Below are 16,139 nucleotides of genomic sequence, written 5' to 3'. Positions count from 1 at the left end.
ACTCTGTTCCTGTGTTATTGGATCTCTCGTTGTTGACCCTTTGCTCTGTTTTCTGGATTTTGCTTTTGTGTTGGTGACCCTAACTTTTTGGCATGTTATTTGACTACTCTGCTTGCTTCGGACTCCTGACCTCGGCTTACCTCTGGCCATCCGTTACCATCTGGACTGCCTCCTCTGGCCCTGTCGCTGCAGTGTTGTTAATAAACTTACACTACAATAAGAGTTAAATCCTGGGGGCATCCCGAGTACCTGTGAGCACATCAAGCTGAGGTGCTGTGTCTTTTAGCGGTTTGCCACTGTGAAGGAAGATTGCCAAGGAGGTGGTGCTGAATAGGGATAGCACCTACCCTCATTGCACACCACTCAGAAAAGGCTACAGTCCAGTGGATGGCCCCTTCATGACAGGAATAAATTTAAATATACTGGCTGCCAATGACAGCCTCAGAAACAAGCGAACAACTCCAGTGGGCACTTTAAAAGAAGAACTAAGTATCCCAGCAGGATGTGGGGGTAAAAAGGGGAGGGGTTCAGATTTTTAGGGGTAAATGTATCAAGTTGATAGTTTTCCGGTGGGTTTGAAAAGTGGAGATGTTGCCTATTGCAATCAATCATATTCTACCTGTCATTTTGTAGAATGTACTAAATAAATGATAGCTAGAATCTGATTGGTTTTTCAAACCTGCCGGAAAACTCTCAGTTTGATACATTTACCCCCCAGAGTGCCCAACCTCCAGCTGAGCCTCTATAACCCAATGTTCCTGCGTCCTCTGTAAGGATCGAAGATAAAAGTAATAAAAAAGAATGGACTTATACACACACTTTCTGACAAAAGTTTGCTTTACAACAAATTAAACATTGCCCTTAGCAATGGTGTTCTATGCTAGCACTCATTAAGAAGTACACTATGGTAAAGGAAATATTTAGAACCCGCTTCTAATGCTGCATTCACATTGCAGCCCCGGCAATATCTCGGGTATATAAACCCGAGATATTGCCGTGTGACAGAGCCTCCCACCCACGACAAAATCCTGGGTTGACCTGGTTCACACTGAACCCGGGTCTGCCTGCGTCTCCCTGGCAACATCACAAAAGGAGCTTTGATTAGCTCCTCTTGTGATGTTGATTTTTTTAAACAATTGTTATCTTTCAATAGTGTTCGGTGAGACCCAGGTTGAAAAACCCAGATCTCACCATTCAGACTGGCATCTACCCGGTTCGGACCTGGGAATAACCCTGCAAAAGACTGGGTCATCCGAACTGGAAGATGCAAGGGACCTGTCCACACTCAGCCTCAACCCGGGTCGTCAGGGCTCCCCCCGGCAATAACCCGGGTTTTTGAGGCAGTGTGAACGGGGTATAATGCTCTGTAAGTGGTCGTTCACAGTTTCCTCCCACACTCCAAAAACATACTAGTAGGTTAATTGGCTATCAAAATTTACCCTAGTTTCTCTGTGTGTGTGTGTGTGTATGTTATGTTAGGGAATTTAGACTGTAAGCTCCAATGGGTCAGGGACTGATGTGAATGAATTCTCTGTATAGCGTTGCGGAATCAGTGACCCTATATAAATAAATGGTGAAGATGATGCCTGTGTGTACAAGCCCTAAATGTGTCATGGTATGTCATAAAACAAACCATGTCACTGGTCAGGCAAATCGGTAAAAGTGGCAATTGTTGCGAAAAAAAATTACATACATGAGGTGCAACACAATTATGTCTCATTATATTATTTGGTTTTTCAATATTGGCTTATTGGTTAATAGATTAAATCATGTTATAAATCATAATTTATTTTAACTTATTTGTGCTTCTCTTTAAAAAAAGAAACCAAAAACCCACAAAATCTGTATTACGAAATAAATATTTACATAAGTTATGCATGTATGCAAAAAGAGATACATGCAAAAAATAAATATGAATAATTCTGCTAACAGTTAACCTAAGCAAATAGAAAATTTGATTGTTCCAAGAAAAGAAAAAAGTTTAAAGTGTTTGGAAATACACAAATACATATTTTATTACAATGTTGATTTTTTTTTTTTTTTGCATGTGTGAGTGTGTGTGTATGTGTGTCCCCCCCTCTCTCTGTGTGTGTGCTCTCTCTCTGTCTGCTCCTTGTGGCTGAGCTAGGCTCATGTTGCTCTCTCTCTTTCTTTCTACACTGCCAGCCCCTGATGTGATGGCGAAGAAACCCCGTTGACAAGGCACTGCTTTTTCATGACGGTGAGTTTCCCTTTGAGTGTATTATAATTTTGTGATAAAAATTTCAAGGAAAAAAAAACACACAACCTCCTTCCTCCCTTCCTTCGGGGAGGGAGAAAAAAAAGAGACGGGGAAATCTATCTCCAGACAGACAAGGAAAAAAGAAAAGAGGAGCAAATAATAAAAAAAAAAAGCAGTTGCCAAAAAAAAGCCAGCATATTAGGTTTCAGCTTAGAGAGCTATTGGCTGGTGCTTTTTTTCCCCCCTCTTCTTTACTCCTCTTTTTTTTTTAATTTGGCAGATACAAAAAAGGGAAATAATAAAATATTTATTTATGGTTATATATCTCCTGGTGTAGTTGTGTGGTGGGGGGTGGAGGTTGAAGAAGATGATCATGGGGAGGGGAAGGGTTGTTTTTTAGCTGGAGGTGGAAAAAAAGTAGCCAAAAAAAAAAGGTGACGGTGCAACACGGGAGGGGGGTAGTTTGTATTTTTTTTTCTCTCTTAAGCTGATGCAAATTGAAGAAGGGAGGAAAGGAAAACTCTTCTTTCAATGAGTCATTGATTTGAGCCGGTTTAAAATTAGTTTTTCTCTCTCTCTCTTTTTTTTCTTCTTACTCCCACCTCCCCCCTCCCCGCCCTGGATCACCACAGTCAGGGAGAGACAGGGAAAAAATAGAAAAGAAAAATAATCTTTAGCAATCCCCTCCCCTCTTTTCCTCTCTCCTGTTACTCTGCTTTTTCACAGCATCGCTTTTTTTTTTTATCGGCGGTGTCTGTGGTGCTGTGCAGATCTGGGAGACATTGCTAGGGCTCTTCTTCCTTCTCTTAGGACCGGCGTTTCTCGTTCTCCTTCCACACCCTGGGCTCGTCGGCTTCGTGCTTGGGCCTGCCTGTCGGAAGCGACCGGCAGGGGAGGGAGATTCTATCCGTTCTACAGCTATTTTTTTCCCCTCACATACGTACCTCACTGCTGGGCTTTCTTCCTGTCGGCGATGGAACCACGACGCAGCCGAAGAGACTAAACCGCCCGTTCTATGCGATGTGTTCGATGTGGTAACGGCGCGCGGTTATCTGTGGTTTTCTACGTGTTCGCTAACGGCTGCAACTGTAACTTTGTCGCGCGGTTATTTGTGTTTTTTTTCTACGTGTTCGCTAACGGCTGCAACGGTTACTTTGTCGTTTTATTTTATTATTTACCGCGTTGCGGCCTCGCGATTGAGAAATGGCAGCCAGGCTTCCGGCTTACAATATTTTCTTCTTTTTTTGGTTTGATAAAAATCGTTTGGACATGCATTGGGCTTGTGGAAAAATACTCTGTGGTACTTTTGTATTGGAGGACTTGAGAGAAGATTTATTTGGATGTTTGAAGTAAATTTGACGGTTTTTCACCTCAGCTTTTTGAGAAATAATGTACATTTATGATGTTTATAAGTGTTGAGGGAGGAGGAGGGAAGATGGCGCCGGCTTTTGGCATCGAGCCAGGCGGGATGGCGCACTTAAACACGGCCTCCATTTTATCCGAGTCTTCTGCTTCCTCTCCCGGGCTTGTCACCGCTGCGGCTGGCTCTTCACTTCTTGTTCATGGGAGCATTACGTTTTTCTTTTTAGTAGACCTGTTCCCTTCTCACCAGAATTGGCTTAAATAGAATAAAATGTACTGTTTGTTCATTAATGGGCATTATTTTACTTTGTCTATAGCTAAATATACAATCCTGTTACATGTCATTGGTATAAAAAGAGCTCAAAGCAATGTATTCCTTGTCTTCTGTGTCTTATGTATTCAGTCTCTGAATGTCACTCCTTGGTGATCGTGATAGATATATAATCTGACAGCAGTATGTATAATGGTATAATGTCTTGCATCATGTATAGTTTAGTGTTTTATAATGAGTGGGACATTTAATGAACACGTTGGAGGAAGGGTTGGGATGTAAATGTGTAGCCTAATATACAGTTTTACTACAGGTTTTTCAATATGCACGTGTTATGTAATGTGCTTACACCCAGCCCCATCAGTATGTTAATAATTCAATATAATAGTATTTGTATTAAAACTTAATAGTTCAAATAACTTTATGCCATACTTTTATTAATCTGCTACTATCAACCATATGTGCAAACGCTCAGGCACCTGCATATCCAAAATGTGATTAAAAAGGTGCTTAATACATGCTCCATGCTTCTACAGGTTATAGTTTATGTTTTGAACACCTAACTTCCCAGTACTCCACAAATAAATAAAAATCATGCAAAGAACGTGCATAAAAGCTTTACATTGTGTTTATAATTTTGGGGTATAAGGAAACCCCTGACTTTGATGTATGTTTGTTGTAAGTTTTTTATTGGAAGAAATGATCCCTGCACTTATCACGTGGTTTCTTGTAGTAATTCATAGACCTTTTCTTTTACTAGACCATTTGAGAATTTGAAGTGTTTATAAACTTGCATTATAAAAATGGAAAAGGAAAACGTTTACACATCTTAAAGCTGCATTACTGCCTTATCGCTAAATTTTGGTAATCTGCGCATCCCCTCCCTGTAACCATGCGGCTGCTCCATGCAAGTCATTTTCTGCATCCCTGTGGTTCATCTAACAGCGCTGGTCGAAAACCGTGCATGCTGTAAGCTGATCCATGCAACTCCTTCCCATGCAACCATTTTAAATTGGTCAACTTATAAGTTTAGCCAGTCCTGTATGACAGAAAGAGGTTAGCCCCAGGAAAACGGTCTGCGTGAAGCAGGCTCTGGAGAGGTAGAGGATCAGGTAAGTAACATATAACAATTAGGCAGTAATGCAGCTATAGCATGTTGTATAACGTCACAAAAGCGTGCTTTGCAGCTTAAAGTCTGCTATGGTGCATATATCCATCGCAACAAATCTTAAAAGCTAATTCCACTATTTGCTAACTTGGAATAATTATTCCTCTTATCCTAACGATCATTTTCATAGAATTCACCACCAACTCCATTTACATTGTAACTTGTATTATTAATCAGTAGTTTTTATAATCTAAGCGATTTTCTGGCTAGTTGTCATTGGTAACGAAGGACACTTGTACAACAGAGCGTTACTTGAGCACAGGCCCCAACGCCAGATTAAAGCTGACGTGGTTCCCTAACTGTCGGCATGGGTCTCAATTTTGACTTCTGTGGCGTCATGTGGATGATCCAGTGTTGTGGGTGGCTCATGCCATCAATGCGAATGGGATTTGTGTTTAAAGTTTGGAGAAGATTGTGCCACATGGATTAATAATCCTAGTATCTGATTATTATTATTTTTAGTATGGTTTGCCAGTGGTGAACAAACAGCAGACAATGACGTATTATGAGCAGAGTAGAAAATTAAGGGTAACTCTTATGGTTGAGGTATGTGTGGACAAGCATTTCTTCCAAGCCTTATCTTTAATCAGTGTTGTTGCTTAACGAAAGTAAATAAAACTTAACAATATAACACTTATATATGTTGAAACATTGCCCCCTCACTAAAGCATGGGCCCTTATTAGTTCAAAATCATTTTATTTTGTGACTATATTGCTTGTTAATGACAACTTTGACGTTTCTGTTGCATGGTAACAATTTCTGAGTGTTAATCTTCCAATATTAACAATTAAATTACTTGTCACTGTTTTGTGAGTGGTTTTAGTCCAAAATCCTGCAGTTGACTAATAAATAATGCATAACTCCCACGGCCTTCAAATCTTTTGACATTCTCTAGAAAACCATCTATTTTTGAAAGCTTACCTTATGTTTGATGATTCTATTCACTAATGCACCCTCACAACTGTCCCAATCTGCACTCTAAGCCACACTTGCTCCTCTTGTTTCAGCTGTGCCCTCTTCCACTTAGAGTGTAAGCTATCTAATGAGCAAGGTTCTCCATACCCTTTGTTTTCATGTCTGCATTTATTTTTTGTTTACCTTGTATGACCCTGTTTTATGTATGTCCTTTTTTCCCTACTGTATGGTGCTGCGGTGCACTGCTGCGCCTTACAAATCTATGATAATTCCTATTGCATCTGTTACACAGTCATTGAGACTAAAAACTGAGACATGGAGGGTCCTAGTTTGGCAACAAGTAGTCACAAGCATCGGTTAAATTATGTAGTGCTTGTTTAAAAGCTTCCAGCCATGGTATTTAACTTTACTAACAGAAAGTGAAGTTTTTTTTTTTTCATGAATGCTACATATATAACTAGTTAAATGGAAATTAACAGTTGTCCATGTGGAATTAATGAAAAAAATATTAGGAATTCCACCCATTCTGTAGCAAAAGAGGGCTGGTATGCAGATTTCCATACATAATCTTTAGCACAGTGGTTCCCAAACTTTTGCAGTTCGCGGCACCCTTAGAGTCTCCAAATTTGTTCAAGGCACCCCTCCAAAATAATTATTGAGCATTCCTGTTTTAGCAGTAGTTGGGTCAAAAAATTGTAATAAGTATTTAGGTCAGGACAGAAATACTTATTTAGTTGTATGCAAAAATGCCCCCTCTGCATCCAGACACTCTGCCCTCAGGCACTCTGCCCCCTCTGCATCTAAACACACTGCCCTCTCTCACACTGCCCCCTCTGCCCTCTGTCACGCTGTCCCGCCTCCTCTGCCCTCTGTCACTCTGTCCCCCCTCCTCTGCCCTCTGTCCCCCCTCCTCTGCCCTCTGTCCCCCTCCTCTGCTCCTCTGTCCCCCTCCTCTGCTCCTCTGTCCCCCTCCTCTGCTCCTCTGTCCCCCTCCTCTGTCCCCCTCCTCTGCTCCTCTGTCCCCCTCCCCTGCCCTCTGTTCCCCCTCCCCTGCCCTCTGTTCCCCCTCCCCTGCCCTCTGTTCCCCCTCCCCTGCCCTCTGTTCCCCCTCCCCTGCCCTCTGTTCCCCCTGCCCTGCCCTCTGTTCCCCCTGCCCTGCCCTCTGTTCCCCCTGCCCTCTGTCCCCCTCCCCTGCCCTCTGTTCCCCCTCCCCTGCCCTCTGTTCCCCCTCCCCTGCCCTCTGTTCCCCCTCCCCTGCTCTCTGTTCCTGCTCCGCTGTTCCCCCTCCTCTGCTCCGCTGTTCCCCCTCCTCTGCTCCGCTGTTCCCCCTCCTCTGCACCGCTGTCCCCCTCCTCTGCTCCTCCTCTTCTGCCCTCTGTCCTCCTCTTCTGCCCTCTGTCCTCCTCCTCTGCCCTCTGTCCCTCTCACTCTGCCCCGCTCCAGGCGCCAGCCATAAAAAAAAAAAAAAGAACACAAACTTACCAATCCATCGGGCGCCGGGACCCAGCAGCCTCCTCTCTCCCGCAGCTTGTTACTGACGTCGATATTCAGTGACAGCTGCGGGAGAGAGGAGGCTGCTGGGTCCCGGCGCCGGACAGATTGGTAAGTTTCTGTGTTTTTATTTTTTTTTATGGTTGGCTCGCGGCACCCCAGTGACAGCGCCGCGGCGCCCAGTTTGGGAACCGCCGCTTTAGCATAATTTCTCATGGTATACAGGATGTTCTTGCAGTTGTAAATACAAACTTCTAACATTCTCTTTTTTTTTGTTGTTTTCTGGCTGCAGTTTGTTGCTTCATCTCACAAAACTATAATTCTATTGGCTGAAAAGCCAATACAACATCCGCTATTGAACTGTGTGGGGGTTTTAGTTGGTAGTGTTCAATATGTTGAAGTTGCAGACTTTAAAGGCCATACCAAAGCTCTTTGGGCCACTAATTGAGCAGAATTGGTGTTGTGAGATGGTCAACTTAATATGTCTGCACTTCTAAAGTACAAGGATATGTCCACCTTTATTTAATGTTAAATAGTAATTACCTATATAATATTTTGCACCTAAAATCACTTGCCTCTCTGCAACTGCTTGCTAGTTCCAGCTGACATCTGATCCTGGTAATATCTACCAATAATCATGCAGTTGAAATGAAGCGTACTTTGCTGATTGATAATTATAGCACTTTGATGGAAATAGTTCTGTGTTGGACATGTTGAGAATTGACAGGAATGCTTTCAGAGCAGTAATGGGGTTGCGAGACAAAAGAACTCCAATAGCACTCTTGGTCCAGGTAAAAGTTGGAAGTAGAGTTAATGAAACATTTAGGACACTATTCTGTGGTGGATTGCTGTGTTCCTTGCAAGTTGACTACTACTTCACCATTTTCCACAACAGTGATTGATCACTATGACAAACACTAATGATACTTGATGTGTTCATTCTCCATCTGGTATTGGTTAAAACTGCTATAAGTCTTGTAGCAATTTTTGTCAGTGTGATTGAAGTGGAACCTAAACACAATTGATTCTAATAGCTGAATTTACAAACTCATGGAATTGGATTAAAATGCAATTGGTTTATTACTTAAAAAAATATATATGCATGCAACTAATTGTAAAAAGGCGCAATCATAATAAAAGAAATAGATAATATAGAGGTTAGTCTCCTAAGAAATTTGTATTGCTTCAAATCGGATCTTAGACACTGAAATACTATGGAGCTTCAGTCCAGGTTACTATAATAAAAGCAAGGTAGGGAATGATCCACCTTTTCAGTCACTGCTCATTGATAGTCCTGTGGAAAGTATACAGTTCTGAGTGTCGAGTAGTTGAAGCATGTGGCAGTATTAATATTGTTAGACTGGAGCAATATTAAACAATCTGAAGAAAGCTATTAACTTAGCTAGCCTATTTTTTATTCTGGGGAAGTTTTGCTCATCCTAAGTGAAGACTCATGGTATAACATGCATACATTCTTGCATTATTATGAAGCTGTAGTCATCAGACAGTAGTAATGGTGGCACAAAATTCCATATTAGAGGAGTAAATAGCTTATACAGTATTAGTTATCTGATTTACATCAGGATGTTTGCAAATTCCGATCACATTACCCATGTATTAGTGGCACATACCACGGAGTCGCTGTATATGTAGTTGTAGGGGATTATTTTCTGTTGTAAGACACGCATTTCAACTTTATTTTAGGACTTTTTCAAGCCGAACTACATCAAGGATTCACAAGGGTATATATGTACATACCTACCAGAACAATATTTGATCAGCATCACTGGCTATCTTATTTTCTCTTTCTTCCTTCCTAAAACCCTCAACATTAATAAACCTTCTTTGGCACTTGTTTCCAAAACTAACAGCACTTTCACTTTTGTAATGGCACTAAGGATGCAATTGCTCTTCACCTTAGTGGATGGTGTCCCTTGTAAAGGGATAATCCACTTTAGAATGTTGGGGTTGATTCCAAGTTTGCTCCATATTAGTCTAATAACAGCAATTCACATGACATGGCATATGTGGATATCCATTACACTGCTTATATGAAGGGCTTGTGTGGCATTGTTACTTGCTTCCCTCCAGGGAGCAATACTGACCTGATCCAGGTGAATGTAACCTGGGCGAATCTCTCAGCCTAGTGGCTGTAACCTTTGTCTATATATTTAAGTTTACATTGATAATAAAATATGGTGATAACTGACACACAACATGATGTTTTTGGGATGAAAGCAGGCATTTTCCCTTCTTTGGCAATGTCGAGATATGTACCTCTTCCGCTCTAAAAAGGAGTAAATATTCTCTGGGACAAACAATGTTAAATACTGGCTGCTTTTTCATGTAGCACACAAATTATAGCTTTAGTTTTACACTGAAATTTAAAGTTGATCTAAGACATGCCCTATCCTAACTATAATTCTGTCCCCATGTTTTAACTGTACACCCCCCCACCTCCAATGCAACATGTTTTGGCCAGGTACAAACTTATTTACTCCTTTTTTATGCTTTGCTCTTCTTAATGACTCAGGCCATTTGTATGTAATGGTGTATAATTTGATTCTGGAGTACAGAGGGAGCCAGTGTAGGGATTTGCAAAGTGGTGCAGCAGATGTTGAGAGATGAAGAGCAGTCTTGCAGCAGCATTTAGGATGGATTGAAGTGTGGATATATGGGTGGAATACCAGATAGCAGGAGGTTGCAGTAGTAAAGATGAGAGAATGGATAAGAATTTTGGTAGCATGTTGAATAATAAAAGGGACTATTCTGGAATTTGTTTTTAAAGTGGAGTTGACTGGTCTGGGAAAGAGTTTGGATGTGATGAATAATGCAGAGAGCAGAGTCAAGTGTGACACAAGGCAGTGGGCTTGGAAGACTGAGGAAACTGGTGTTCTTGACAGTGAGGGAGATTTGAGGGGAGGTCCTGATTCTCGCAGGAGGGAAGATGATAAGCTCTGTTTTGGACATGTTGAGCTTTAGGTAGCTTTGTAACAGCCATGTGGAGATAGTTGAAAGACACTTTGTTTAACTAGATAGTACAGAAAGGGAGAGTTCAGAGGAAGAGATATAGATTTGGGTGTCATCAGTGTACAGATGGTAAGGGAGTCCGAATGAGCCAATAAGTACCCCAAGAGAATAGGTGTATATTGAAAAAAAAGTAAAAGGTCAAGAACAGAGCCTTGTTGGTAAAACAACAGAGTGGGGAGGTAGGATGTGCCAAAGGTAGAGAGACTAAAGGAGCAGTTCGATAGGTAGGAAGTGAACCAGGAAAGAACTGTCGCGAAGGCCAATGGAGTGAAGGGTGTGTAGGAGAAGAGGGTGATCAACAGTCAAAAGTGACAGGTCCATGAGTATGATGAAATGATCCTTGGACTTTGCAGTAAGTAGATCGTCGATCACATTTTTGAGAGCAGTTTCAGTGGAATGTTGGGGACAGAAGCCTAATTGCTGATGCCTTTTTTAGAAAGGAGATTTTCAGGATAGCCATACTTCTCTGAGGAAACCACGATCTAAATGAGTGGAGAAAAGCATGTGTTTGGTATCACAACTTTATCTGATTGACATGAATGCACTTTATTGAAAGATTTTGAATTTCACATAAAGCTGCTTAAAAGTAAGACCATGGTCTGTTCACTGGCTGCTATATACAGAAAGCCATTATCTATGCCGGCCAACTAAAGAGACCACCTGTAGAGCGGTGGTAATCGGTATCCCGATGCTTGGGATACCGACACCGACTATAACTACAAAAAAAAGACGACTGAAATCACTACATAATTAAAATATACACTTACCTGAACACCGACAGAGGACAGTGCCGAAGGAAGTGCTATGCGACTGCTGGAAAATCCGAAGATACTGGATGCCGGCGCTTCATTATAACGTCCCCGAACACAGCGACATGTACATTTAGAAAGGTATGTTAATGATAGGGTTAGGGATCGGGTTAGGGTGTGTCAAATGTCGCTGTCATCAGTAACGTCAAAATAAACCGCCGGCATCCAGCATTTTCGGATTGTGTAGCAGTCTCATTGCACATCCTTTGGCAATGTCCTCCTTCGGTGTTAAGGTTAGTGTTTATTATTATGTAGTTATTTCACTCTGCATATTTTTTTTGTAGCTATAGTCTGTGTTGGTATCCCAAACTTCGGGATTCCGTACTCAACCCCTGTGGAGATTTGGAGCTGCGGGTAAGGTCAGCTGCTGTCTGTCAGCTATACATAAGCTATTACAATAAGTGTGCAAGAGGCCTCTTTGAGAACGATTTGGCAACTATTGGAAATACATTTATAATAGGTGCATGAGCTGTAAGTGCTGGACTTGCAAATTAAATAAATTTGCATATCTTCTGGGAATAGGTCTGTCTGTACACAGTTTCAACTTTGACCACCTTGAATGATTATGGCAACTGGTGTGTGCATGCACCTCTGGCATCCAGTTAAAGGAACCTATAGGCTTTTCATGATATAAAAAGTACCTATCTAGTCTGTCAAGGTGGATTGTTGACACTTGTTTATTTATTTGTGATTTTCATGTTATATATGCAATTCGTATATGTATTGATTTATTTGAAGTGTAATAATAAATCTATTAATTTTAAGTTGGTTGCGTTTATGTTATTGGTAGAGAATAAACTCTTCTTTTTATCATGTATTTTTTCTATTAAATTGGATTATTACACGTTAATCCTAAACATGGGGGCTGTTTCTTTCCCTATATATATATGTGTATGTGTTCATATGGAATTTGATTATTGAGTTTTAAAAATTGGAAATTAAGATTATAGGTATTTGTATGTGAATTGTTCTGTTTACTGTTTGGTCTGCATGTTAAGAAGAGGTAGGGTCATTTTTGTATACTACTTTTAACCAACAAAGCACCTAAATAATAACCCTTGAGTTAGGTCTCAAGGTAGTTCTCTTTTCCAGTAGTTTGAGAGAGGCTGGATCGAGAGATGGTTTCTTTAGAATAGGTGAGATGAGCACATGTTTAAAGGAGGATGGAAATGTGCCAGTGGAGAGAGACAGGTTGAAGAGGTGAGCATACAGTGGCGGATAGGGAGCGGAGATGTTGGGTCCCGGTGCCGCGCTCATTGGTAAGTTTTTGTGTTTTCTTTTTTCTATGGCTGGCGCGCGGCAATGGGGGCAGAGTGAGCAGGCTCATGACAGCGGGGCAGAGGAGGGTGTGGACACCGTGCGAGAGGGCACAGAAGGGGGTGGACACCGTGCGAGAGGGCAGAGGAGGGGGTGGACACCGTGCGAGAGGGCAGAGGAGGGGACACACCGTGCGAGAGGGCAGAGGAGGGGGTGGACACCGTGCGAGAGGGCAGAGGAGGGGGTGCACACCGTGCGAGAGGGCAGAGGAGGGGGTGGACACCGTGCGAGAGGGCAGAGGAGGGGGTGGACACCGTGAGAGAGGGCAGAGGAGGGGGTGGACACCGTGAGAGAGAGGGAGGGGGCAGTGTGAGAGAGGGCTGCGTGTCTGGATGCAGAGGGGGCTGCGTGTCTGGATGCAGAAGGGCATTTTTGCATACAACTAAATAAGTATTTCTGTCCTGACCTAAATACTTATTACAATTTTTTGACCCAACTACTTCTAAAACAGGACTGCCTAATAATTATTTTGGAAGGGTGCATTAAAAAAATTTGGAGACTCTAAGGGTGCCGCGAACTGCAAAAGTTTGGGAACCACTGGTCTAGGGCTAAAGTGAGTATTTTGTTGTAGAAAGAGGTGGTCTGATTAGGGCAGGACAATGCAGAAATAGGAGAAAATAGTTGTTTTAGTGAAAATGAGAAGTGGATTGGTTAAGAGTACCTCGGTGTCGTCCTGCACGTTTGGGTGCAGGGCATGAGGTAAGGTGAGGCTGAAGGAAAAGCGGTTGTGGTTGGAGAATGGGAATGCTAAGTTGGTGAAATGATAGATGGAGCAGTAGTGGAGAAGACAACATCAAGGGAGTGTCCATCCCAATGGGTGGGAGATTGGATCCTCTGGGAGAGACTGAAGAAGTAAGTGAAAGAATTTTAGTGGTAGAAGAGACAGTGGGATTGTCAATGGGAATTTTGAAATTGCCTAGTAGGCAGGTCAAAGGATAGGAAATAAGTGAGCCGGGCCATCCAGACTTCTGCTGTTACCCCCTGCCATAGATTTATGGGAACCAGCAAATTCCTATAAAATCCTTATGTAAACTTTACACCAGTTCATGTGGAATTTTGTGCTATTTCCTTAACTTTAAAAATAATCCACTATCCTATTCTTTTCTAAGAGATTACTTGTTGTGTCAGTGGACCAGAGGTTATAAAGTTTTCTATAATGCTCACAGATGCAATGAAAAATTGTTATGCTGTTTGTCCTATCCTGCATGCTAGGGATAAAAATGTTAGCCCCCTTTTTCTAATTTGCAATTGCTTATCTCTAACTTATTTCTTTCTAGCCATAGCCAAAGTCTGCTAAGAGCATTTTCCAGGTTCTATTTTATTTTTATGAGCATTCTCCATAAGTGCTCAAAATTGTCTTTCTTAATTCAGGCACCATACATTTGTAAGCTTCCCACAGCAGCGAGGAGGAGATATCTGAGGTATCAATTTTAAAGTGCTAGTTCATGATTCACTCTCTTAAGGAGTCCATTGCCTGAGTGTTATTGAGCAAAAATGTATCCATTTTTCAAGTTGATATCCAGGGGGCAGCAGCAGGATGTCAAAAGTTGAATATATTCTGGTTTGGTCAAACCAAGTGATTATCTTGATCTTTGTCTTATGTAAGAGATTTAATGCAAAATTGGCTCTGGAATAAATAATCTTTCCTCAGGTGAGAGCCATTGGGGTTTTGAAAAGGCTTCAACTCTACATAGGGCAGAGTAGATTTTCCAGTGGAGCTGTCTAAGAGGGGATCCAGGGCAATATTAAAGTGTTTGGTCACCTTTAAGTAAGGCCTAGTGATCCAGTTTGTCAGTTTACTGAAAAAGTTAACTTGACCAAAGTTTGATGCATCAATATAGTTTGGCCTTATTAAGTCTTTTACCATATAATCTGCATCTACCAGGGTTTTTTATGCTTAAACTACATGGATTATAAATGAAGATGTCCTTTGGTTTTAGAACCTGGAGAGCCACTCGACTAATGTATGTGAAAGGCCATGGTTATCATTTGTTTGATATGGATTTTAACAGGAAATACATTTGTGCTTTGAGGTCACAAGACCGTAGGAGTGATAGCAAGTAAAATGCGGTTTTATTAAACCACAGGTCTTCAGTGATTTTGGAGGCCCTTTTCCAAATTGCCAGATTTACCATGCTGCGGTTTGCTAAACTGCTGGAAATCCCATCGGATAAAGAGGTTGTTGTGATAGCTTAAACATGCAGTTTGAGTTATTTTGCCTATCTTGCTTGTCACAACATATAAAAATAAAGAATATTATTGAAACCCCCCCCCTCCCTCCCTTCTGTAACAAGCTGTGCCTGACAGCATCAGGCTGGGTCCAATAGGGGGAATGGGGGGTGAACAAAGTATCAGACCCCCGCACTTAGAGATGCTCAGCTCTATGCTTTATAGCATTGGGCCCCTCCTGGTACACCTGGCTTACGAATAGCAGGGTTAAAATATACAAAATTAGTGCCCACTCGTGGCTCTACAAGTGTTGGCGTGCATGCTAGAAAGTGTAGTGCACTACAAGTGTTGCCTCCCTTGGAAGAATGAAAAACTAATTGTGCCCAATTAACATACCAAAAAATTGTCATTTGGCGTAAAGCACTAAGAGAACAAAATCTACATAACAGGTCAGATAAACGTGAACTACCTTGCAGCAACTAACAGCCTCTTTAATCCCAATCTGGGAAAGGGACAGGGTGCCCGAAGTGAAAGAAAGCTTGAATAGGGACTGAAGGGGTACCACCAACAATAGGGCATGTTTTAGGTCTTTAGGGCAGAGTGGATGCAGCCCAAAAAACGTCCTGTAACCTGGGGTGGGAACAGTTGATGAGTGTGAATGAGAGACACAGATCTTGTTCTGAGTGTGTGTGGGGAGGGGGAGCAAGTTGGGAGTTTTTGTAACGAGTGAAGAGATGTATGTTGGTGCAGTGTTGTTTTTGGCTTTTTATGTTCAAAGTATTTTATATTGGATGAAAAGGCAACAAATGTAGAGACTGCCAGAGCAGAGCAGCACAAAAAGATCACTTTACAAGGAAAATGAGTCTAGTCTCTGCTCCAAATCGGCTACACAGCCAAAAGTAAATGGATGCTCCTTTTAATTAATGTGATTGGTCATTTCAGCCACACCCATTGCTAACAGGGGCATAAAAGCAAGCAATACAGCCATGCAATCTTAGACAAACATTAGTAGTAGAAGAGGTTGTATTCTATAGTGAACTTTCTGCCCTGCTAGATCTGCCCTGGTCAACTGTAAGTGTTGTTGTGAAATGGAGCAACATTTGCTTAGCTGCAAATTGTAACGTCGGCACAAGAACTGTTGGGAGCTTCTTGTTGGATTGGGTTTACACGGCTGAGCATTCACACGTAAGCCATGCGCAATGCAAAACATCGACTGCAGTGGTGTAAATCATACAGCCATTGGATTCGAGCAGTGGAAACACATCCTCTGGGGAGTGACCAATCATGCTTCACCATATGGGACCCTGGAGGAAGAATCTGGGTTTGGGGGATGCCAGGAGAATGCTTCCTCCCTGAATATATTCTGCCAACTGTAAAGTTTTTTT

The 16,139-nt window shown here is 41.9% G+C and overlaps 1 protein-coding gene across 1 annotated transcript in view; it reads left to right on the top strand.

Moving 5' to 3' along the window:
• The first annotated feature begins 2,104 nt into the window (after nucleotides 1–2,104).
• BICRAL (BICRA like chromatin remodeling complex associated protein) overlaps nucleotides 2,105–16,139 on the top strand; it is a 52,787-nt gene continuing 38,752 nt past the window's right edge. The window contains exon 1 of the mRNA XM_075204175.1: nucleotides 2,105–2,221. The gene's annotated coding sequence lies outside the window, so the exon portion shown is untranslated. The remainder of the gene's footprint in view (nucleotides 2,222–16,139) is intronic.

The sequence above is a fragment of the Mixophyes fleayi genome, chromosome 3, assembly GCF_038048845.1.
Source record: "Mixophyes fleayi isolate aMixFle1 chromosome 3, aMixFle1.hap1, whole genome shotgun sequence".
NCBI lineage: Eukaryota > Metazoa > Chordata > Amphibia > Anura > Limnodynastidae > Mixophyes > Mixophyes fleayi.
Note: the sequence above shows the minus strand (reverse complement) of the source record. Positions and strands in the feature narration are given on the sequence as shown.